This window comes from Cottoperca gobio, chromosome 20 (genome assembly GCF_900634415.1).
Source record: "Cottoperca gobio chromosome 20, fCotGob3.1, whole genome shotgun sequence".
Taxonomy (NCBI): domain Eukaryota; kingdom Metazoa; phylum Chordata; class Actinopteri; order Perciformes; family Bovichtidae; genus Cottoperca; species Cottoperca gobio.
In genome coordinates, this window is record NC_041374.1 from 13,978,599 (window position 1) to 14,004,894 (window position 26,296).

The following is a 26,296-nucleotide window of genomic DNA, read 5'->3' on the forward strand; positions in this document are numbered from 1 at the left end:
AAAAAAGGACCATTTTGACTTTCTTCTGCGAGCATCAGATGTGTGCAGGCAGCTAACTTTGATTATTTATGTCTATGTGAACAGCAAAAACACATAATCCTGAATAACTTTTTAAAGATCAAAAATCTAAATATGCACTCCCTAAAGAACCATCTTTGGCAAAGCTGTGTCTAAATCACAAAACTTAACTAAACTGGACACAGTTTGTAGTGAAGGGACATTTTACAAGTAACAGTAAGGAGGCTGTCAAACTCTCACTATGGTTGCACTGATCTACAGGGTGTTACTCAGGAATCATCCAATTGTAACCTGTCAATAGTGGGTGTAAAGTGTGCTGGGCACTGTTTGTTATTGGATGTGTGTCTCTGTGTTTGTGTGAATGAGTGTGTGTCATAATTCTTTCACTTTCAGCAGTGCCCCCTGTAAGCCCCCCACAGCCGGAGCAATATCAGCAGCACCAGAGACAGCATGTGACCCAGCTTTACTCATCTCCGCTAAACCCATCTCTGACACACGCACACACTCACATATAAGCACACACATACACAGGCACATGAACATATACTGTGGAAAAGCACACAAGCTGAAAGGAGAGCTAATAACTGTCTTACCTGCTTCACCGAGTCAGCAGCAGCAAAGGGAGCCAGATAGAGGAGAGAAACAAAAGAAGTTGATGTGAATGGCAGCATGGAAAAAAAAAATCAGGCTTTATGAGACAGTATTGTGATAGATTATATAACACATTATAACCTGTGAGAAGAATAGATAAATGTGTCTAAATATAACCATCAGGAAATTACATTCAATATATACTCTTCATGTAGCCCCTTTAAACATTGTTATATCCATGTCTAATTAATCACTTCACATGGTTTAATTAGTGTAAACAAATGAAACCATGGTTGGGATGAATAAAGCCTTTATCTTATGCCAGTGGTATCGTTAGCACTGCTGTGTCCAAATTAAGAGCGCATTTACAACACTCCCTGTTGCAGAACATTTGGTTTTGGCTGGAGGTGATTATTTTTATTATTCCCAATTTCTTGCGGAAATCTGACCCCTGGCTCATGAAGCAGAATACTGCCCGGTGTAAACTGTGCATATCTTCTCAGCATTACACTCTGTTAAAGCAATTGTTTGACATTTAGTTTTCTTGCTGTGAGTTAGATGAGAAGATACCACTCTCATGTCATATTTAATATAAAGCTAGAGCGGTTAGCTTAGCTTAGGGAAACCCCTCTGTCCACAGTTAAACATATATATCCACCAGCACCTCTAAAGTTCTGTTATTAACATGTATCTTGTTTATTTAATCCGCACACAATCAGAAAAGTTGTTGTTTAATAGCGAGTTGTGTTCAGTATGATGTGGTGCTGTAACTGCTTCTTGGCCAGGAGCAGTGACTTCGCTACAGCCAAGCCGAGCTTGGATTAGCATTAAGACTGGAAAGAAGGGGAAACAGCTCGCAAAGGTTTCACAGAATCTGCCACAGAAACTGCTTCCGGCCAAGAAATAGTTGGGCATATAAACCCCTATAATCAAAGTTAGACTTCAGCTATTGTACGTATTAAACAAATGAGATATAACATTTTATTTCTTTGCTTTCGAGGGGCTGGTCGGGGGATTCTGTTACGTTTGGACTGAGCTAAGAGAGACGTATTTATGTCTTCATGCTAAGCTAAACTAACCGGTTGCTGGTTGTAGCATCACATTCACTCTACAGACATTTAATTACCATCTTTCCTAACAATTGATTTAAAAGAGATGATATTAAGGTCTCAAAATAAATATAGCAATGATGACTTAAATATCATATCGTTGTGTATTTACTTGGCTCACAACAATATTTAACCTCCCGGATGTTGGTGTAAAATAAGTACTGATGATAATGTGCTTAAAATGTTTCATCCTTCATGAGCACCACTTCATTAAGACAAAAGGTAGAATATGGCTTGATCGCAGGACCTTTGCGCTAAAGGCAGCCTGTGAGAAACCTGCCACATACATATTCCAAAACAAACATTCATACCCTGAAAAGCAAGCATTAGGAACGGGAGAAAAGACCTTAGAAAAACGCAGGCATGCTGATTGGCTTTTTGGAGCGAGCAAAACCGAGAGATTTCAATCAAGATTTCTGACAGTCTATTAGGATTGGCATAGGTTATCATTACCTTGTGTGCCGGCATCCTAATGCATGTTTTCCTTATCAACGTTTAGCACATTGATAACACCAGAGAACAGCAAAATGTCATTCTCTGCGTAAAAGGTAGGCCTATATGTCTCTGGCAAACAATGCAGCTGTCTTTGAAATGATCAGGTTTATCTTGTGGGGACATATTTTGAGCATCAACTTGGGTAAAGATTGAAGTAATTTCTCCAATTTGCCTCTTGCCTACATTACTGTACCTGTCAAATGTCATAACTAGAGCTTAAAGTAGGTGCTTAGTGCAACAGTATTTTGGAAGTTGCATGTGGTTGAATTCTATGACATTTTTTCTTTCTTTCTAAATTGCTCGATATCGTCATCGACTACACCCAAAACCATAAATCACTACCATTATTAATTTATTTATGTGTCTTTCTAAGAAGCATTCGAAAGATAACACTTAAGCTAACCCTCAGTCTTTTGCTGAGACATTTCAAAACTTCTGCATGCGTAAGGGCGCATTTGCTAATACTTTGATGTCCTCAATTTCAGATTTAGTTGGTTTTTTTTTTTTAAAGGAGGAACGTCTGTTAATCAATCTGCATTTATCAACAAATGAATTTGAGTGATTTCTACAGTATCTGTTGGGCACAGCTGCTTAATATTGTATGAAAGCTTCTCATTCTCTTCATTAAATCCCTGCAGCCATCTGAAGGCAACAGGACAGAAATGTTGATAAATAGCTAGCATGGCTAAAAAACTTGCCTACTGTCGCTTTAAGCAGAAAGTGGTCTTACCAGCAACCTGCATTCCACAGTGCTAACCCAAGCTGAACTCTTTTATATCTCCAGATGACATCTCTGCCAAGCCTTCCAGCCTCTTGGCGAAGAGAGCTACTTATCATTCAACCTCCCTGAGTACAGTATTCAAGGAACATGAGCAAACAGACAAATGGATGAAATGATACAGACTCGGAGATGATCTAAGGATGTGTACCTATGGATATGCAAATAGAGGATTAGAGGGAAGTGGGGATGAAGAGGGGAAGGGACTGACGAGAGAAACAAAGTGCGAGAAGGCAAGAACATGCCACAAGACACTTGGAGATTAAACAGGTTTCTTGGCTGAGGCCACACACACACACACACACACACACACACACACACACACACACACACACACACAGTGTGTGTGTTGCTGGCACATGGAGCGTCTAGCTCTGGCAAGATGTGAATTACATCTGTACTAACCTGTGGATTTGGATCCTGTATGGTGATGGAGCATGTTGACGATGTATGAAACACAGGCCAAGAATTTGGTTTACCTTCTCATACTCCAAACCTCACAATACAGACATACTGTGTGTTTTTAAACACTGCAATTACAGCACAGTAAAACAATTGTTACAACTGACTATTGTTTGTGGTCCAGCCAGGATCTTCAAACTCTGACATGCAGGTAAAGATCAGATTTTATGACCAAGTTTGTGTCTTCATTTGCAGCAGTATTAGTCATGTAGCAGAAGTCTCCTGGGTTTGAAAGAGTTTTAAGTTCTGATCTACCCTGAAAAGACTGCAGAGAGCGAAAGGGAAATACCAGGCTCAGTTGGGGACTCTCTTCTGTATTATCTTGGAAAATGGAAGTGTTGGATTGAGACTCGGTATCGGCAGATACTTAATATTAAATGACTCGGGAATCGGGACATCCCTAGTATTGACCTTCAATAACCCATTATTTTTGTCCCAAGAGAAACAGCATTTGATGCTATTGTCCTCATTCTGTGAAATAGTTGCCAGCTTATCTCTGTGGTAGAACTGGAGCTCCTGGAGTCTGTACTCAGAATCAGATACATACACCATAACTACACAGATGTTGTAGTGCACAACTCTCTCACGATTTGATTGGCAGGCCAAGCCAGACAGCGACACGGTGCTAAAATTACTGATGGTGAGGCTGTATGCGCAAAACAAACACAAGTCGACACAGAAATCTACGTCGAGCCGAGCTGCACCATTCATCTCAACAGAGGCAACATCCTCAGAGTTGTGCTAACATCATTCAATCATGGAGGTAATTGATGTATTTTCTTTGCAGCTACAAGCAAGCTCGGGGGAAGGAGCTTTTGTCACTGTGCTTTTTTCCCTCCTCACTCTTGCTTTTTCCCCTCACCACCTGCCACATGTTGCTGTGGCAGACAATCGACTGCACAGACGACGGGAAGAAAGTGACGAGAGGGAAGAAGAGGAACGCAGAGATGTGATGAGAAAAGCAAGGCAACGGGAGAAACCCGGGAGAAACCCAGAAAAATACCCTGAAACACAGGGACAGTGAGATGATTGAAGGCAGTTAGGCAGGCGGAGTGAAGGAATAAGTAACATACTTCCAAAAAGAGCAAAGCACACGAGGGTGAATGTATGACAGTCATGCTGGCAGCCATCCATCCACCTCAGTGAGGTAGACACTAACACAGGTGTCAAGCAATTAAGACCCAGCTCCAGTGTTTAAACCATCAATCATCGGCAGACATACACAACTCTTCTACTTCATTATGCACTTGTAAATATTGATGTAGATTTACAATGCAGTCCACTAAAAGGGTCAAGGGTGGTCATATATGACATCAAACATGTCAGAATGTACACAGAAAGACTAGACACTTGAGTAAGGTATACAAGGGAATAATTACTCACATTTAACAACTCCCTGAACGTCCAAACTGAGGCTGATCTATAGGAATAATCTTACTGTACTGATGGAAATCACCTTTATGGCATGCCTGCTCCACAGTGGCAGTCTTTTTTAAATAAAGGTTTCAAAATTCAGTAAAATACAATTCTCTTTCTTGCCAAGAGTTAGAGGAAAATAGTGAAAGCACTCTCATGTAGCATGAAGACTCGATAAAGTTAGCTTGGCTCTATCCAGCACTAAAGCTCAATACAATACATTGTATCGTATTTGCCAGACTAACAGTTTCCCCTTGTACAGTATGTAGCTAGAGCTACGTAAGAGGTGATACATTTAGCTTAGCATTAAGCTATCACAGGGCGGATAGACATTATGTTTCACATCAGTTAATATTGCAAGATTGAACATTTATCCAGCATTCATGTGATGTTGGAATAAGCTGCCAACTCTAGCATTGTACCACATGGATGACAGGTACAATCTCATCCAACTTTCTTTAAGAAAGCAAAAGAGTCCAATGAAGGCTGATTAAGGTGACTGGCTTTACTGACTGCCACAGTGCAGTTACTGTATTAATGTGATTCTGTGCTGACTCCACTCTTAAGTAGTTGTGGGTTATGTGTTTTGTTCTCGTTTGGCTATGACACTCCCCTTGATACAGCAAGTGGACCGGACACCAGCTGCTGTTTGGATTTCAAGTCTATATCAAGTGATTAGTAATCAAACTCAGGATCTGATGGAAATATGTTGAAGGAGACCCCATTTCCCTTGTCGCACAAGCCCACGACGCCACAGCACTGGCTTCATGATATTATGTGACCAGTGATGAGATTTGACCCATTTGTATGTTGCTGAGCGTGCCACAGTAGGAGGAAGGGCCATTCTTCTGCCATCTGCTCCACACAGAGCCACATTTGCCCAGTGCCCCCATTCATTTCAACTGGCTGGAGGTGCAACTGCTGAGCCAGTCAAGACACAAGGAGGAGCATTCAGGTCCTGCCAGCTCCGACGCTTAGCTCGGTTTCACAAGCTCACTTGTACAAATGGAAGAGCCAAAAACTAAATAGATGATGGTGAAAACAAATGAAGAAATAATGAGCTGTGCAGAATGCATGATAATTGGCAATACATCTGTTTGTCATTTTGCTGAACTTTATGCCATCATAAAAAATTAAAAAAAACCCAACTGACTAATTAGACATAGGTTACATGGTTAAATGTAAATGTGTCATTATTTTGTCAAGCCAGTGCATTCGCCAGTGAGGGCAAGCATTTCAGTGATCGGGCCTAATTAAATCTGGGTTTATCTGCACACAGCCAATGAACCTTGATGTGCTATGCCATCTCATTAAATAACAGTGATGAATAGATGGATGGAAAGATAGATGACTGCTTGGATGGATGGATGGATGGATGGATAAAGAGTCAGAAGACATGCAGGCACTCAATGTTGCTGTCAAAACAACCCTGAGACGAACACAGATAGAAATACACAGATACATAGTCACAGTCAGTCTAGCAAACAGCTGGCTACTGACAGGAGTGTCAACCTGACCAGCGTCGTACCTCTTTATTGGACACTTTATGCGTGACCATCGTGATGCTGCTAAGTTTGGAGTGCCCACAGACAAACAACCGGGGAAAGAAAGTTGTTTCTGTTAGTGAGTCAGAGGCTGACGGAATGAGACTGGGCTGAGACGGCCACTGCTCTCTCTTATGAGGAGGTAGTTGCCAGTTTCGTGGAGAAACACAATCAAACCCATACTTCCAGTCATTAGTGTGACTTAGGTGTCACGACTTTGCAGACTTGTTAATATTTCTAAATCCACTTATAATTCAATGCTTTGTTGACAAAGTACTAAAAACATTTAAGTGCCTACTGTTGAGCCTGTTATCAATGTATAAGTATGACAGCATAAAGTGTGGCTGCCAGTTCCTGCCAGCACACATACATTGTTGGCACAGTTAGGCTTTCACAGAGTAATTTCAGACTTCTTTTTTTTGCACACGATTTGTCTTTAAGGCTAAATATGCAACTAAGAGTAGGCGCATGGCAGTCATTCAGATGTGACTCAAGAAATAAAAACTAATTGGCGGACCATGACTAAAAACTATTTTTAATATCGCTTCTTGGAGCGATACCTCGTTCTAAATCTGCAAAGTTGAGTCTCACCCAAGATAAACGGGCCATCCCACAGTTCTCCCCATTGTACGCTTGCTTTCTGGCAGGCTTTCATTTCTAATGTTTTTCTAGCCTCAAGCTAAACAACATATACGTGTGTTTGTGATGTGCTGTGTTCGGTAGTCTACACATATCATGAGTTTATCTCTGTATGCATGTGCATTAACCTGTTAAATATACTTTTACTGCTGCTCTTCCTGCTGTGTATGTGTGTGCGCATGCGCCAAACAGTGTGTGTTAGGGCTCGCCTAATATGCTTTTATTGGGTCTCTCAGGTAATCCTGCTGCGGAAACATGAGCATAGCAGTGCTAGAGCGGCAGAGGGATATGCGACCAGTAATACACGCAGGAGCATGTTGTTTAATGCCTTCCCTACCATTAACTCTCCGGGTGTGTGCTTGTGTGTAAAAGCATGCGTACATGTGTGTCTGTGTGTGAGAAAGAGGGAAGAATTTCCTCGAGGGGCCCTCTGGAAGACAACAAACACTTCAAAGGATCCCTCCGCGATACTGAGCATGATATCTGCCCGAAGACACAAGGTTTAAGCACTGATCCGCCACCGTTTTCTTTACGATTAGCCAGGCGGCAGAGCAAAATGTCATTTAGTTTAACACTGTTCTGGTGGATTTGCAGCGCTGTTTGTCTTCTTAAATCTACAATAGAGGACTTGGCAAATGAACCCGAGCCCTATGAATAAAACAACAGGGGAAGAGAGAGGTGGCGAGAGAAAAGCCTTGCTAGGTTTGAGCGTTTGAGGAACAGTATGGTACAGAAGGCAGCGTTATTGGAGCCGACAATGGCAGCCAGCAGTCGCCTGCGCGGGAGAAAGACTTCCGTCTGGCTTTGCTTAGAGGAGCTTTTAGTGTTCCATCAGCGAGGGAGCGTTTTGTCAGGTGTGTTAACACGTGTGGCTTTTTCCTCTCCGCAGTGGTGTCGACAAGGACAAGTTGTTGCCATGTTAATTTCTGTTCTACCATGACCGCCTTTTAACTGCCGTGACACAGAACACACAGTTGATCATTAGAGGTATTCATCATGGCTTTTGACGTTTCATAACTTTGCAGCAAGGCTCCTGGAGAACAACCAGGGACAGCTGATCTTCAGCTTCGACATGATACATTCACACTTGTAATTCATGATATACATGGTTGTTATTTACTTTAAATACCAGCTGCTACATGGGAAAACATTCAGGTCAACCTACAGTTGGTAATTACAAGCTGAACACGTAGGTATCTTTTGTAGGGCTGGGTATCTTATTCTTGTAATACATTATCTGAAAACAGGTGGCAGATGTTATTTAGGGCTGAAACTGATGATTATGTGATCAGTGCATTTAAAAAACATTTCATTATTTGATTTGATTTGATTAATTGCATGCAGCAAATGCTCATTTTAGAAACTGAAACAACTGATGGTTTGTTATCCATGGCTGCAGGGATGTCGGTCCAACACCTATGATGGATTAACATGGGAATTTAGTGGAATTTTAGAGGATGAATCCTCGTGACCTGATTGATCCCTTGACTTTTCTTCTATTCTTAAGTTGAATATTTTTTATTTTTAGTGTTATGTCTGGATAGCTGTTAGACATGAAATTTGGTTTAAATATTCATGACACCCAAAACAATTACTGTAATTTCCGGACTATAAGCCGCGACTTTTTCCCCATTTTTCGACCCTGCGGCTTATATAACGGTGCGGCTAATCTATGGATTTTTACAGCTAACGGCCACTAGGGGAATTCCTAAATCTATGGATTTTACAGGTTACAGTCCACCGGATGCCGGAAAAGAGCGCGCAAAAGTAAAAGTGGAACCGCGAGTGGTACAAGAGACAGACGGACATTACGAGAGCGAGACAGTTTGTGAGACACCCTCATTATGGAAAAAAAACATGCGTTCAAAGTGGCACTACGCATTCAGTGGGAGGCGTGGATGACTAGTGGCGATAAATCATTCACCAAAACTGGTCGCATGCGAAAAGCAACTTTCGCTCAAGTTTGCGAGTGGATCCTGACAGCGTGGAGGAGTGTTAAAACATCCACGATCACCAACGGGTTCCGAAAGGCTGGAATGCTGCATGATGAATAGGAGGACGCCGCCACAGCTGAGGCCTTTCAGAGGCTGTTCGATTCCGACAGTGACGAAGAGGAGTTCGTTGGTTTTGAGAGCGACATCGAAAAAGAGAGGAGAGTGGCTGACGAAGCCACCCTGAGCCTGTTCGTTTCCGACACTGAAGATGAGGACTTTGGTGGTTTTAGTACGCAGGAAGAAGACGAAGATGAGGATTAATGAATCCCCTCTGTGCACGAACCCTTACATATGGTAATTAAATATTAAAAAACCTGCGGCTTATAGTCCAGTGCGGCTTATATATGTACACATCAGTCAATTTAGCTTCTGCGGCTTATATTCAGGTGCGTCTTATAGTCCGAAAATTACGGTAATAACAATTACTTAAGTAATCCCCTGACTTTCCATGTTAGCGCCATCAGCAGGTGAAAGTTTCCACGTGAACAATCTCCACATCTACACACAGTGGCAAACAACATTTCAGAGACATTTGTGTCTCCTTGACAATGAATCCTAACGACTTGATCCCCGTAAACCTTCCTCTAGCGTCACCGTTGACATTAGTGATTTTCAGTGATATATCTCAACAACTATTGGATTAATCAGGTATCAGCACCTCATACCGTACCTACTGGTCATGGAGTCAGAAAGAGCCAACATCGCCAGAGTATTATAACTCCATCTAAAGCAGACATGGAGGTCATTAGTCCAGAGAGACTGTTTGGCCCTGTAACATTTCAACCAGCCCAGTCAGTCGTTCCTCACTAATGAATATGTTTGTGTCTGGCCAAAGAAAGCCTGTATAATTTTTCCCTCCTTTTATCACAAGGATGCAGGCCGACACAGCCATGGCATACGTTCAACACTCTGCGGGGACAGACAAACAGGCTCTGCCAACAAGATGGAGTGTTTCTGTATTTCCCACCTCTTTGTTAATATTCAGATACCTCTGCCCACAGGCACTGTGCGTGTGCCCGTGGTATATGAGGCGCTGCTTTAGCATGATATCCTATCTCACGGCATTGATGACAATTCAATGGGCCTCCTGACCCACTGGTTCTAATCACCATCATAATCCACCCACTCACTATCATTTGCCTCCTCCATAACAGAGCGATGTTGGCTGCGTCACCACCGGGCTCATTAACTCATTGTGTCAAGGGTAGCCTATTTTATGGTGGATGTAGGTTGGTCGACAATAATTAGTCCAACACTTGTCCATACGCATTTTTCAATAGTGTAGGAGGTATTTTGGCAAAGGAACCCCATAAAGAAAAATGTGATTGCTTCACTCTTCGCCTCCTTATGAAGTGATTTGCAGGTAATCCTACCATTTACATATTCACATCTGAAAGCTCCTTTCTTTATTTCTAAAAACTCCAACTTGTTGACTACAGTTACTCCACTAACAAGAGCTTTCGAGAGTTTCTATTTATTGTTTTAATATCATTCAGGTAAATAAAACTAAAATGTTCTAGCGAGTCAGACAATGATAAACACTAACACAAAGGAGAGTTGGTGGAGAAACACATCCGAGCATTAATGAATCATTAGAGGAAGCTTTTGGCTGATAAAAATGTCTTGGATGACATCTCGATGTAATAAACTGCCCCAGCGAGGTTTTAGATGAAGCTCTGAGGCCGACTGCCAGCAAGACAAGAGTGGCACATTCAGGCTAAACAAGAATGTTTAAAGCCAAGTTCACACTACAAGACTTTCAAAGTTGTCAGATTGCTGTACTGTTCACATGACACAGCTTACTGTCTTGTAATTCGGGAGTTGTTAAGTCATTGTGCTTTCCACACTACATGACTGCCCAGCAACAGCAGGGTGACACAACAAGATCTTTCACCAGGAGGAATCCCTGAAGAGGCAAATCAAATATCTGGTCTTTACGTTTTGTCACAAAAACAAATGCAGGAAGTGACACAGGCGTAGCATGATAGTTCAAGTTGTCGTTGGCACATGTGTTCACAAAATAGTCCGTCTACATTCGTCTTTACTATTACCCCTATTTAAATTAGTCTCGGAATTATGCGTTTTGTTTATTCCTGCAAACATCCAACACGCTAGATACAACACACAAAGCAACGACAGAGGACGTGGGCGAGACATTTGTCTCTCTCTGTAGTCATCTTGCGTCTCTTTGTAGTTGTTTTGTGTCTCTTTAGTTGTTTCGCGTCTCCTTGTAATTGTTGTGCGTCACTGCAGTAATTTTGTGTCTATATGTAGTCGCTTTTTGTGTTGATGCAGTTTACTGATTTCTTAGCAAAGATGAATTTTAATTTCAGTTAGAGGTTAACATTTAACTCCAGTTTGATGGTTAGCCGAAATACTACATTAGTCTTATGAAAACCATCTGCCAAACCAGAGATGAAGGGGAAGTGGAAGGCAATCATCGCTACATTTTATTAACAACTCCATTTAAATGGCTTAGTGGCAGCAGCAATCTGCAGAGGGCACCTTCAGCAATCAACAGCGTTTGAGCACAGCTGCCACATGAGGTGCACTATGGGTAGCAGGGAGAGCTGAACAATGCGATTAATCCTTCTGGATAAGAGAAAAAGAAGAAATTCTACAGACAAATCACAGTGCCACGACCTATTTGCTATACACAGGTCAGTTTGAATAAGTGCTTCATTTAATAATAATTGATTGAGGAGAAAACGGTGGATGTGAGGTAGTGCACTGGTGACACACTCCCTCCCTTTCTCTCTCTCTCTCTCTCTCTTCTGCCCGCTTTTCCTCCTCTCTCCAGAAATGTATTTTGTGCTTGAGTGAATTAGGTGATCATTTTTTATCTTACATGCCGCGCTGGCTTCTGGAGTTTCTAGCTCCAAGGAAATTGGAAGGGAAGAAGAAGTCGAACATTTATCGCATGCCAAGGTTAATCTCCTGAAATGGTGGGATTTGGTCAGAGAGGAAGTAGAAAATCCACGCTTTGCCACTGTTATTTTTTTCTCTCCCTCCCTCGCTCGCTCTCTCCATCCTGCCTTCCTCATGGTGGAAGTAAAATCCTTCGAGCTGAACAGTGGTGACAAGACGGAGTAGCAATGCATAAATTAAGGCAGTGACTGTACTCATCATTCACTGTCTGATGTGCTGATAATACTGTGTGATCATCTTTCATCGCTGTTGTTAATGCCTCAGATGCGCGCACCTGCACTGTTGTGTTTTGTCTAGTAGCAGTGAAATACGACGCGGCCGCAGACGGCTAACGATTTCAAGAGCGCTGCTGATTGCTCAAGTGCATGCAATACAAAGAATCTCATGACAAATGGAAAATACATGCAGGTGTATCTTTCAATTAAACTAATGATCAAACACTAGAACAACAAAAGCTAGTCAGTGTTGAGGATTTCAAGTTCATCCACAAGTTAGTTAAGACAACTCCAGTTCAAGTCACGATAAGCAAATTGAGAGTCAAGATTCAAGTCTGTTAAGTAACATGTTTCTTTCAAAGCTGTGTTAATAGTTTATTAAAACAAGGTCACATCAGCGTTCATTTTGTAGGATCCTCATCAGCAGATGGAGTTTCAGTTTCTTGAGGGGTTAACAAAGTCAAGAATAAAAGTTTTCAACATGGATGAGAAGTCAATGTGCTCAGAAAAAAAAGAACATATCAACAAATACTCAGCTGATGAAGACCATGTGGTAGGACTGAAAGCCCCAGAACAACTACAATGGAGATTGTTTTTGATAACGTCCGTTTCCAAGATCAAGAATGAACTTTGAACTTTATGTTTTTGCAGTTCCAGAATTTCACCTGGTCAAAACTTTAATGTTTTTACTTTCAGCTTTGCTTTCCAAGTCTCCAAGACAAGTCTCCAAGACAAGTCTCCAAGACAAGTCTCCAAGACAAGTCTCCAAGACAAGTCTCAGCGCTTTCAAATCTCAAGTGCTCATTTGTGTGATTCGCACTAAATCCGGCCCAAGTCTAAATTTTACAGCTCCGACATTTACACAAAATAACTTTGTTCCATGACTTTCTTGTGACTACTTTTGAAAATACGTGAGTATTGATGGCAGCCGTGCACTGAATAAAAACATTTTGAACGTCTTGTCTCCTTGTAATAGTCGGAGTTGTTAGCCTTGCTTCCGTACAAGTCCTGTGAAAAGTCTCTGCCATGAGTGCAGGACATTTGTCAAAATAATCTTGCATCCTCCAAAGCACGCTACCCGTTTTTATGGCACCAACAGAAAGCATCAGTCAACACTGCGTACGAGTCCCTTCCATCACTACTGTGCAATACTTTTTTCTTTTTTTACAAAGAACTAGAAGGACCTTTCACTGTAAACACATGCTTGACAAGACGGCTGCTGCTGAAGAGCCCAGAAGCTTCAGATTAAGTGGATTCGGGTAGGAGATTTATACCTGCACTTTATGGCATTTGCAAATGACTTCCTGTGTAGTGGCAGAGTAATTCAATCCTGTCATATTAGTCTTTAGAAACTAACAAATTACAGCAAGTTTGTTACTGAAGAAACTCTTCTCTACCATTTTCTAGCTTGCTTCTCTTCTTTTAGCTTGCCCTTTTTTCCACTTTCGGTCCGCGGAGATAAGTCGCTGATGGCAAGATTGCGGGGGCCATCCATTTACAGTGTGCGGCTGGTGACAGGGAGACATGTTTCATTCTGCCTCGTGCTGCCTGATGTGGTTCCCCCTTTCCCCTCTCTGTCTATTCTCCCTCCTCTGTTCACCTCCCCTCTCTGAACTCCTCCAGCTTTCACCCTTCCATCACTGTTCTTCCTCTCCTCTCCCTCCTTCTTTTGACTTTCTCCCCCCACTTTCTAGAGGGTTGCCTGTCAGCATAACTCAACCCGTCAGCTCAAGGGACAGGATAGGGGTAATTGGGGTAGAAGTGTGTACGAGTGTGTGTGTGTGTGTGTGTCAATGTGTGTGAGACGGTGCTTTCATGGCAGACATAACTGCCGTTCTCTTTTCCACTACCTACTAATGAGGTGTGACTTGTGTCTTGTGGAGAGTTGGACAGACGATCATACCCTCCCTCCCCCCACTCGCACCTCCCAGTGACCTTCTGTTTTCTCTTCTCCCCTCTTCTTTTCCAGTCAATAGATGCTGGAGATTCATCAGTCACCCAGACAACAACTGAGGCCTGACCAGAGCACAGCGAGCAGCGCATTGCACATGGGTGCATCAACCACAGCTAACATTCTCTTCCCCAGTGTCATTCCTAAATGTATCAATACTTTCTGTAAAAGACTGCTGCAACAAGCCATAGCAATACTTTTCTGTAGTATTCCTATCTTCACAATGCCCAATGTACAGATGAGAGAACGATTGAATCAACTTGGCAAAGCTAAAATTATTTGAAAGACATTTAACTGTTTTGCTGGTGTAAACACTGAAAATGGGTTCAAATGTTAATTATTTTCCAGTGTAAGCATATCAGTTGTGTAGTGTGTCATTTGTGAAAGACTGTGTAATTTCATGTTTGAGCCATGTAGGAAGTTGAGTTATCTGAAGTACTGAAGGTGGATGAATTAAAAGTAAGAGTAACGGCTGAAAGTCGCTAAAATGTCTGTTGAAGAAATGAAAGCATCTGAAATGTCAGTCAATGTCTGAGCCATGAAAGCAACTGAAATGTCAGTTTACTTGTGAGCACTGAAAGCAGTTGAATTGTCACTTGAAGTTATAAAAAGATGAAAGCCGATGAACTGACATTTAAAGAGTAAGATAGAGGTTAAAATGTTCAATTTTGTTTTTAAGTTTTGATTGACACCTTTTTGACTGGCACATAGTGTGGATCTACAGCAGGGGTCACTAACTGGCGGACCGAGTCCGGACCCAGACCTATCCAGACCCGGACCTATAATCAATAAATTATTGAGGGATTTTCAATTTTGACGGGGAGCTTCTATTTTAAGCGGGGCAGCTTTTCTCGTTTTTACGGCACTGGTTTAGCGGTTCAGGAAACTCACAGACCAAGTATATGCGAGTTAAGCCATCCCACGTGATGCTACGCAGCCAATCAAATCTCTGCATTCCAACCCGCAAACATTGCGACTCTGAATACAAACAGATGAGAGGCGAGAGGCGAGTGACAGACGGAAAGACGAGTTAGCGATACAGAGAGAAGACTGAGAAAGAGAGAGAAACACGGACGAAGAGACGAGTGAGCGGCAGACAGGGAGAGAAAAATAACTACTCATGGCGCTCTCCAAGAAGAGAAAAGTCAACAGAGCTTTCAACCCAGGACTCATGGACTTATTCATGTTCATATGCTCAGAGACCGTGGTGCTCATTACAAGTGGTGATGTTAAACGTCACTATGAGACAAAGCACAATGTTTTTGACCAAACATACCCACTCAAGTCTGAACTGAGGGCACAGAAAATAAGCACTCAGAGCCCAATATGATTTTAAATTGTGACAAAATAATAGGCCACCTGTCAGCATCATCAGCCACAGAGAACAGTTTAACCCAGGATGTGCTAGTTTGGGTTAAACTGTTCAGTTGTTAAGATGTGTTGAGACTGATTTATTCTAATATTGGTTGAGAGTTAAATCAAGATGTGAAACAGTTAAAGAAAAAGGGAAACTCAAGCTGCTGCTACACTTTATTTTATTTTTCTAAGTTTAAGCACTTTATTTTAAGATGCACAAAAGCTATTTTATTTATTTTCTCAATTTTATTTTTAAATGCAGCCCGAGAAGAACACTATACATATCTACAGTATTATATATATATATATATATATATATATATATATATATATATATATATATATATATATATATATATATATATATATCTGTATAGTTCAATGTTAAGTGACAATAAATATTGTCTAAATGTTTTTAAATTGTACTTTCTTTATTAGATTTGACAGTCAGCTGTTGATGACGTGCAGACGTTGATACAGCTACTAGGCGGCTTCAATATATCTCACACTAATTCATATCGCAAGTTAGACATTATGATGCTCTGGACCTTTGCTCGTGGAAATTTTCTCTAACTGGATCTTTTAGAAGTTTAGTTGAATACCCCTGATCTACAGTATTGTGTGAATGGACATTATTGTCATTAGTGTACCAATAAGTGGGGAGGGAGAGGTTGCAACTCATATTGGTCATCACCCATTTAGACTGAAAAGACTGTTGATTCATGTACAAAGTTAGATGCGTGTTGTACATTTAAGCCTATTATCTAATTAAACACAGTAATCAATGCAAAACTAATTCCCAGCCTCAGTGGGCTGTGTGCTATATTATTCACGTGTTGTACATGCATCCCAAGGACCTATTCATAAAACATAATGACTTTTATAACCACATAGGACTTCTTGTAGTGCTGGTAGTAATGATGTCCTGTAAACTCGGATGTCAGAGAAATTGTTAACCTTCTTTTTTTTGTCCAGACTATTTTTAAGCCCCGTGTTTTCAGTCTTTTCTGGATACATGTGAATCAGACCCTGACCTGCTCTCACCCCGACATAGTAATGAGCATTTAGCCAGTGCACTCCCTGCTGCTCAACCTGTCAGCCACTTTAACAAACCACTTGCTTGCTATGGTGGCTTGTACCTCAGCAGCAAGGCTGGCGGTCTCATCGCTCAACTACAAAAGTGCCTGTGTACAATATCTCCTCTCATTAAGTCAGCTATAATGTGTCCCCCAGGCAGGAGTCACACGTAATGTGAAGCCGTCTCATTAGCGCCGTCACGTCACTTTCATTTAGGAGCTATCCGACAGCATTACGCGCCTCTTTGAGCGTTCTGGCCCTCCCGGCCTAGTTCAGCATGTCCAATGACTTATTCCTGCTTAGCGCTTCACATTTCCTTAACTTTCACTCATTACGAGTGTATTATAAAAACATATTCCCTGCAGAGTTCTGTCAATTTAATCTTTTGTTAAACGTGTGAGGTAGAGTTGTAATATAATAAACCTCATTAGTTGGAAATAAGGCTTGATGAAGACAAGGGGATTTTCAAGAGGCTTGCTAACCGCCCTGCTTTGGCCCTGAAATAAATGACTAATCAATGACCAGCCCACAACTAATTGCTAAAATAGGTTGCACAGACATTCCCAGGAAAGTTCTGGGAATATGGCCGTCACTTTGTTCCTTTTAACTCAAATCTGAGGGTAAATTAAAGACACTGTGGTCCGAACACGCAAAACAGGTCTGACTTCACACTTGAAATATCAAGCTAGACAAACATATATACAGTAAACGCATCTCTTTCAGCTCTAAAATTATTTTTTAAAGTTTGTAATAATGCAATGACCATGTTGAACTATTCTTGTTAAATAATGCAGTTTTAATTAATTTACAATTGCAGTCTTTGCTAAAGAGGTTTACTGTAATGGAATACAACAGGAGTTTAAGCAAATTAGTTCCAACTGCCTTTAGAAACTGTAAAAACAAATTAAAACAATATTACAATTAAGCTAAAGTGATTAGAAGAGGAATATTGCACCCTCAAAAGGCAAAACAACCCCCAGGCATGAATGGTAATATGAGCATTTGTGCTGCAGTGTTTGGTTCCAGTCATTCCAACATTTAGCTGCTCATTTAGACAGTCGCTGATGTTTTCACTTCAAATAAAGCGTCTTTGAGTTTCCGGAAAAAAACTGTTATTAAAATACAACTCCTGAAAAAATAACTTCAAGGAAACTGCCGTTTGTTCAGAAGTTTTGTCAGAGAAAGGCACGAGCAGGAGGGACGGACCAGATGAGAGGGAAAGTGGCCCTGACTGGTGGGTTGAAGGCGTTCATCAAAATCAAAGAAGAAATTTGAGAAATAAACGGTCACCTCGGTGGGCTGGTTATTGATTTGTCCTCAGGGGTGTCCGTCGTTGAGAAAAACTAAGGGGAAATCCCTGGAGGTGATCATTACTGCTGAACACGTCAGTTGGCCCCTGAGGGAGTGTGGCTGCCCCTCGACTAAAGACCAGCAGCAGACTCCCTGATCCTCATGGAAACAATGCAGCACAGGAGACAAATAAATCACTGATGGCTTACACTAGCAGAGTAACTCTATAGATCAGATGCAGACAATTTAGGGACTGCACAAAAATGAAAAGGAGCATGGGGGCAAGGAAAAGGGAAGGAAAAGTTCTATATATTTTTGACCTTTTTTAAAAGTGCGCTTTGCCACAGGTTCAGGTTCCATTTACAACATGTGAGAAACACAGAATACACATGGATGTTTATGGATATAAGCGATTGAATGTTGTTCCTTCAGTCGTGCTCGCATCTTCAGTCTGTCTGTGACAATCATCTTTCTTCAAGAATATAAACACTGTGGTACCATTTATAATATTTGGAGTACAAGTGTCTTGGACTCTGTCCAAACACATTATGTGCAGTTCAGTTAACACCATTTTTGATTGACAACACGCCAGGCAAACATTCATAGAGAACAGCAGGCTGTGTGTGATACTGCTGACTACACAAACCTGCCGCTCGCCAAGCTGGGCACTTGTTCAGCTACTTTTGTCCTTTTAGTTCTCCTTCTTGCCTCCTCTTTTTCTCCCCCCATCCCTGTCGTCGTACCTCACTTGATCCCATTTCTATCCCTCTTCTCCCCCCCCCACCCCCCTTCCACCCGTCCCCTCTCTCTGTCCAAAGCTGAGACAAATTAAACGAATAAGAAAAAACATAAGCCTCTGGCAGTGCTCTATTAGCCTCGCTGCTTATTTGTTAACAGACTGGATTAATGTGCTGTACTTGGTATGGGAGGCCACCTGCTCAGGCAGTGAAGGGTATTCACAGGCTCACCGGCCCGCTCACTAATCTGCCTCCAAGGATGATTGCAGGTTTCTGTGGCATGATAAGGCAGCTAACTCCCTTCCCTTCCCTCCCCTCATCTCTCACTCTCTCTCTCTCTCTCTCTCTCCAGGAACATCAACGAATGGTTAACTGCATCACTTGAGGAACTCTTGACCCCTGAGGTGCCTCGACTCCTCTGCTCTAGCAGGCTAACCAGGATGCTAATGGACAGATGTGTCAGTCGACTCTCCGTCCTCAACATCGGACTACACCACAACAAGCATCAAACATCCAAAGGGAAAACATACAAAGTGGGTTGCTTACTTTGGAGTTCACTAAGGCTTCAAAGTAGAGGTCTTGACAGGTCCACTCGGTTCCTTGTAAGCCAGACCTAATTCACTTTTAAATAATGTCATTCTTTTAATTAATTCACCAGTGAAGACATCTACAAGGACGAGCAGGATGATTCTATACAGTCCTGTATTGTATGTCTCTCCTCTTGATGCTCATGCAGAAGAGTCCTACATATTTCAGGTAAGCTGAAGCAGAAGCATCAGGTGGGGAAGTGTTTGCCCGACTGCCTAAAGCAAATCCATGGATGCTCGGTTTAAATCTTTAGACTGAGTTTGTATGCATTCCCTTTGCCTTGAAGTTTTGATTCACGTTTGGTCTCACATCCCTTGTCATAGTGTGGCTGCTGCTGTGACATTTTCTCTTTCAATTCCAGTTGATGAACTTTCCATACTGTAGATGCAGTGCTGGATAGGGAGCCCCGGGGCAAAAAAGACCAATTACCCAGCACCTACTTCCCTCTGTGGAATTTGTATATGCTTATCATTCCTATTAAGACAAGTGTAACCAGTACTCTGGAAAAATGCTGAATTTATTATATATATTTTTATTTAAAACTTAGTAGTTAGTAGTTTTATTGAACACAAATGTATTTTACATCAGTCATAATAATCTCTTATAACTAGAGTTTGAGAAAAGGTTTATCTACTACACTGCCACAAGAATTAGCTAAAAATAATAATAATGATACGTTTTCGATAGTGTACTTTAGTGCTGCTAGATTTACAATTAATTAAACCCAATTGACAGACAGTGAGCCCCTCAGAGTCTGGGGCGTGTCACACGCCTGCTGTGACTGCTTTTATGTAGGTGGCACAGAACACGTGGGTGACTGTAAGACTATTTTGAGGAGTGAGATTTTCAGCAGACAGCAGCAATAGTGAGCTGGATGGAACTGCACACAGAACTCAAACCAAAAATCCAGCAATTTGCCAATAGTTTTACTTTTTTCAAATGGATTGAAATAAATACCAAGTTCTGTAAGCGAGCTGACATCCAACATGATGAATTACCTGTAACTCACAGAACTCACACCTGTCCAGAACAATAAAATACATTTAATTGTCTGGCAGGACAGTAAATAATGAGTCAATGACACAATCGACAGAGCTGCAGGGTAATCCGATTAAATGAGGTAAAAGGCAGAGGGTATAATAATGATACAGTCGATGGTGTTCATGACAACCTTGTGAAAATGTAGTTTACGTTTATCTACAGTATCATACAGCATGTTTACAAAGTGAGCGGGGATCCCTGAGGGTTTGCAGTCTCCACACACACACACACACACACACACACACACACACACACACACACACACACACACACACACACACACACACACACACACACACACACACACACACACACACACACACACCCAGGGCAGTGCTGCATGTACCATGTCAGGGAAGAGAAATGATCTGTGAATCCTGTGGGGGGGCAGTCAACTAATGTGCACTGAGCGCTGTGTCCCTGTCCCTGTAACCTGGATAAGTGACATAAAAGGTTCCCTCCTCTGTGCACCAATCTCTTCCTTCAGTCTCATTGTCCAATGAAGTCAGATATGTCATCTTGTTGGTTTTGCAGACGATCTTTTAAAACTACCAGGATATAAACTCTAAACCACGTCTGAAAGTCACTTTGTTTGCTAAACCTCTTTTCCAAACAGCGATTGTCCAATCATAGCTTAGCAACCATAACTAGGCACAGCAGGCCTGTCAAGCTTTGGATATTTTTCAAAAGCAAAAGTGAAAGGAATGGATTAAACAGTGTTCGTCTGCTCCAACATAAGCTGTTCTAATGTAGTGTTACTTCTGAAGCCAAGCAGCGTATGGGTGACCGAACTAGTTTCCCCTGGGGGAATAAATAGTAACCTAAAAGTTAACTATACTGAACTTAACCAAAGATATGATAAGCTAACTATTTAGGTTATGTTAGAAACAGCACAGGGACAACCAGTGTACTCTGTATCCCCTGGTGGGAGCCGGTCCTGAATGCTATCAGAGTTCTCACCTCAGTCATTGCCCCAAATACCGTTAAGTTTGCCGAACACACTGGTTAATATTTATCATCCAAACCTTTTCTCATGTGGCGTTAAAAGTGAAACATGTCGTTTTAAAATGAGAACAACTCAGGATTAAACACATAACATCATACCCTCAGTGGTTGCTTGTCTAAGTATGTTTTTCTGGAAGCTAGGCATCCAAACAGAGTTATGTCAGAAGGAACCTGTCAACCGTTTGATCTCAAATCTTCCTTACGATGATGTACTGTATGTAACACTGGCGCTAACAAGCTCTACCCTGCAGTACAAAAACAATGTGGCTCCTTAAATTCCATGTCTTCTATATTGATCATCAACTAGAGAGGATGCCGACGTTTAGCCTTAATCTAGCCTCCGTCTTTTAGCACAAAGTTCTCCACCAACTCCTGGCGCTAACATTAATTAGGTAGGTAGCTACAGCCAGAAAAGAAACCAGCAGCTGATTTGAGAAGCCTGCTTCCGTCTGTGTGACATCAAGGACTCACTGTTTCAAAAATAACTAAGAATGTTTTCATTGTCAGGCTTAGCAAACAGTTACCCTTACTGCTGGGGCTGCAATTGATGTGGGCGTGCATGATTCAACTCAATTTGCGGTCATAACTATTCATATCTGTACAACCAATGTGTTTAATGTTTACAAGAGCACAAAATAGTTTAGACTGTAGATCCAGCCTCTTAATTGTGCTCTCAAAGTGCACCAGATGGATCCATTTAACTTTTAAAAGACCAACACTTTGGGAGAAAACTGCATTTTTTCATATTGCAATATATATATATATATAAAATTGCAGGAAAAAAAAATGCAAACTCAGTTTTTTTCCGACAACTTAAAGCCCTATTTACTATGATATATCTATATAAAATATCTTTTGCCAGCATTTAACACCGACCAAACAATCATTTGTTCTCTCTAAATATTAAATGAAGCCTTTTTCACACCTCAATTACTTTATGACAAAAGAGAAACAGAGAGACTGCAAGCAGGAGGCTGAAAGAGGTTCAGAGAAATACAAATCATCAGAGAGGAAGAGAGATGAATATGATGAGAGGGAGAGAGACGTAGATGGGCGCACCAATCTGTGTAGTGGGGTGACAAAGCACCCCGCCTGAGGCTACAGCCGTCATAAAAGCAGTAATAGAGTGAACACACATTTTCATTAGCCATTGATTCATTTCCAATTCTCCATTAATTTCAGGGGGCCATCACCGCACAGTGGCCTTTCTCCTCCCCAGGCTACGTTCCTCAGCTCCGCCTGACATAACCATGGTAATTACTGCGCTCCCGCCCCGCAAGCTGTTCACAGTCTCATATAGCAGTAAAAATTGAATGAGTATTCGAGAGGAAAAAAAAAGACGAAAGGAAGTGAGGGAATAAAAAAACATTGACTGAAAGGGAGAAATCAAAGACAGCAAGGCTATCACCTACAGGCGTGCAGTTTGACAAAATTACAATGGGCATGAAGTGAACAATTGCCATTGTGCTATTTCAGCCTTAATTGTCAAAGTGCGTGATCTGTTCAAAGCTCCGGGTGTGTGCTACAGCTGCTATAGTAGGCACAAACCTCTTCTTTGAAAGTGAGGTGAGAGAAGAGGTGCATAATAACAAGCACCAGTGACTGAGAGGATGATTCAACATCAAATGAAACCAACCTTGAGGATAATGCTCGAGTCAGGAAGCACAGGCTAACTGTGCATTATACACTTCTTGCAGACTGTGATACATCCCCCATACACTGTGTACTTTATGGCTATATGATTCTCAGCAGCTGACAAACACATCAGGATGCATATGATGTATGGCAACATGCAGCTGACCTGTGGTTCAGACTGCAGGGAGGTTTATGTCAGGGAGATTGTGCACTCAGGTCCCTTGGCCTGTTAGTGAGAGGTCAGGACCCGACTCAAGTGTCAGACATGATGAAACACTTGTAATGAAATGTGTACAGTACACACACACACACACACACACACACACACACACACACACACACACACACACACACACACACACACACACACACACACACACACACACACACACACACACACACACTGAGGGGAAGAGAGTTCTTACCTGATCGAGATAACACCAAGGAAGGCATGGAAAAAGAAAGAAAAAAGGGTGTTATATAATTACAAGATATGATTCATAATTACGTCATTGATCATCACAAAAGAGTATTTCAATCATCGAAAAAGGTCACCCTACTGGAAAAAAAGAAAATAAATCAATGCCATGCAGACACATGTTTAGTGTGAAACATAACTATTCTTGCATAAAGCACCAGTGTTGGTTTTACTGGAGGCTACCCAGCAGTGTGGAGGGGAAAAATGAACTCCACCCGGTTCATCCATCACACTAGCTGCCTCCTATGCTCCACAAAAGATGAAAAAATGAGGAAACAAATGGCAAAGCAAATCAATTACACAAAAAAGAATCATGTCACCTGTCAAATATACACTCTGTTCTATGTCGACATTTTTTTTTTGTCTTCCAACGGCGCACATTTTCGAAATTGAATTTTGAAAACCTTATATATTATTAACACCCTTCACGCTTCATCAATTTACCGTGGTAGATTCTTTGTTCCCGCTCTCTTTCTCCTCTGTTTCGATGAGACAAAATCTAATAAACACGGTGTCTGTTTGTGGCATCTTTGCTCTTTTTTAATCCCACATAGTAAACCTATGCCACATATGAAATTCACCAGGGAGCCCCTTCAAATCACAATGGGTGAGAGAATCAGAAAAAAAGGAAGAGAGAGTGAGAGGAAAGTCGAGCATCAACCACACTTCACATTAAAGTCACTCAAAAAAAAGAACCCCATGATGTGGGCTTAAGAGGCTGGACAGACGTAGTGTGGCTAACTGGGAAAAAACACACATGGAGAGTTTTCATATCCGCTCAGATTAAAAAGGTACTTGGAAGAAGGGTGAAATAATGATGGCGTTGTCAAGGAAACAAGTGCCACGGCGACACCTTAATCTGGAGAAATATAATTGGAAAAAGAGCGATAAACATCTTCCTATCTGAGTGTGTGATGTACTGAACGGTATTCGAAAGGAAACTGCATGAGCACTCATTACTGGAGTTATTGTAAGAATAACACTAATGAATACATACGGAGAGATGTCCTCGAGGGCTAGAAGAAGGAACTCTGATGTAGAAACAGCCTTAGAGGGCTTCTTAAAGGATAAAGTAATGCTTAAAAAGGCTTATTGCATAGTCACGGGCGCCTGCAAATGTGATGAGCAGCAGTGGCACATAGACAATGACTCTGGATTACTCCACAAAAACAAATATTGGATCTTGCCAAGTATACAGGTGCAGGCCACACACGCTGCTCTCCTTCTCTCTTCGGATGCACGCTCTCAGTTTGAGGCCACAACACAAGGAAGTCGCACCGTAGGACACAGTATCATTAGCGACTCAACCTTCACAGATGAATAAAGAAGTCATAAAGAACTCTGTAGCAGAATGACATGCAAATAAGGAAGAACTCAAGAAATCTTTGCCATCTCTCACCAATTATCTTGTTAATTACAAGCCATTGTGAAGGGCTCCCACTGTCGACGGGCTCTCTGATTATATAGTGCATTTGTCCCCACTTTCCACAGCCTAATCAGTAATTACTACCTGCAGCTGCAGCTCAGTACAGAACAGGCTCGGCCATCTTGGGACAACAGGGAACACTGGGCAATTTGAGAGATTCTGGGCCTGTCAGCGACACCCGTACAAATTTAGCTCACTCAGTAGAAGTGTGCTGCTAGAGACGTCAGGTCTTGAGTTGCCCATGAGTCACATGACAGTCAACATTTCTCAATTTCACACTCCTCAGTCTCCTTTAACGCTGCAGTAACATTTTAGTCACCCCTGTTCTTATTTTGTCAGTTAAGTTGACAACTGTTAAAAATAAAATAAAGTTGGATTAAAACAAATGACAAGTTTGGGGTTGAGATATTAGGTTTCAAATATGATATACTTCTCTAATAAAAACAAATTCAGATCATCACACACTACAGCGGTTGTGGAAATAAAGCAGTAGGAAAACACATAATATACTCTCATTGTGCTTATGGCAGCGATTCTGCCCCTTTTGCTATTGCTGCACAAGAAGCCACTCGTACTGTACTGTAGGATCCCTCTGAGCATTTACGTCAGGGTAGCCCCTCAGGCTGTCTTTAGCTGCCATCTTCGTGCCTGTGTCCCAAAGGCAATCTACAATCTGTCTCTGATAACTTACTGGTTAACACACTCCTGAATTCCTTAAACTCCTGAATTCTTTACACCTACAAGCGCCATTTAGGAAGTCACTCTGAATATAAATTACACCGGCAACACCTTGAAAAGCCATTTTTCATGTTTTCAGTACACCAGCTTCAGAGCTGGAGGTTAAAGCAGTAGGTATGTAAGAGAAGTGTTTCTGGTTGGGAAGCTAATAAATTACTTGGCTACAGATACTCCAGTTACTCAAATCGACTTAAACCAAGTACAATTATCTTCGCATCTTATGCCTTAAAACGCATTTCTCGCCATAAGCTAATTTCCAATTCTGTTCCTGGCTTTGGGGTCACGACCTGCACCACTCCACCCACCAGCACCAAGAGAAGAAGACTTGTTCTCTGGTGGAAAGCAATGCATATCAATGGAGCAGATCTATTAAGGAAGTGGTAAGGGAGGGGATCACCTTCGATAGAGGTGGGTGGGGGGCAGGACGGATTCTATTTGACTGCCACCAAGGCCAGGGAAGGTTGAAGAGAGCATTAGGTATGACGACTCAGACCAGATGGCTCCACTGGTATGACTTGCAGGGAGAAAAAAAAGTCTGGCCTTCATCTTTCTCATCTTCTCATACCATAAGAGGCCGTGGATATACGGCAATTAACGACTGTGTTTAAAATGAAGTACACGCTTCAGTTTTAAGTACACCATGGGGGTTATTTATGATCTCAACTTGGTCACACGTCATTTGCCAGGGGTATTATTATGACGCTGTGACATGTTAATGAAAGAAAAAGGTGTCATATCACACAAATAAACCTAAGAGACTCACAAATATTCAAAGCTCTTCAGTG

General features: G+C 41.7%; 1 protein-coding gene across 8 annotated transcripts in view; it reads right to left on the reverse strand.

The window, feature by feature from the left end:
- The window catches only part of adarb2 (adenosine deaminase RNA specific B2 (inactive)), a 210,574-nt gene that overhangs the window by 96,037 nt on the left and 88,241 nt on the right, over positions 1–26,296 (reverse strand). The window contains exon 1 of one of the 8 annotated variants that reach the window (XM_029457354.1): positions 612–633. The exons of the other annotated variants lie outside the window; for them this stretch is intronic. The gene's annotated coding sequence lies outside the window, so the exon portion shown is untranslated. Of the gene's footprint in view, positions 1–611; positions 634–26,296 lie in introns of those variants that run through there. 8 annotated transcript variants of the gene reach the window in all.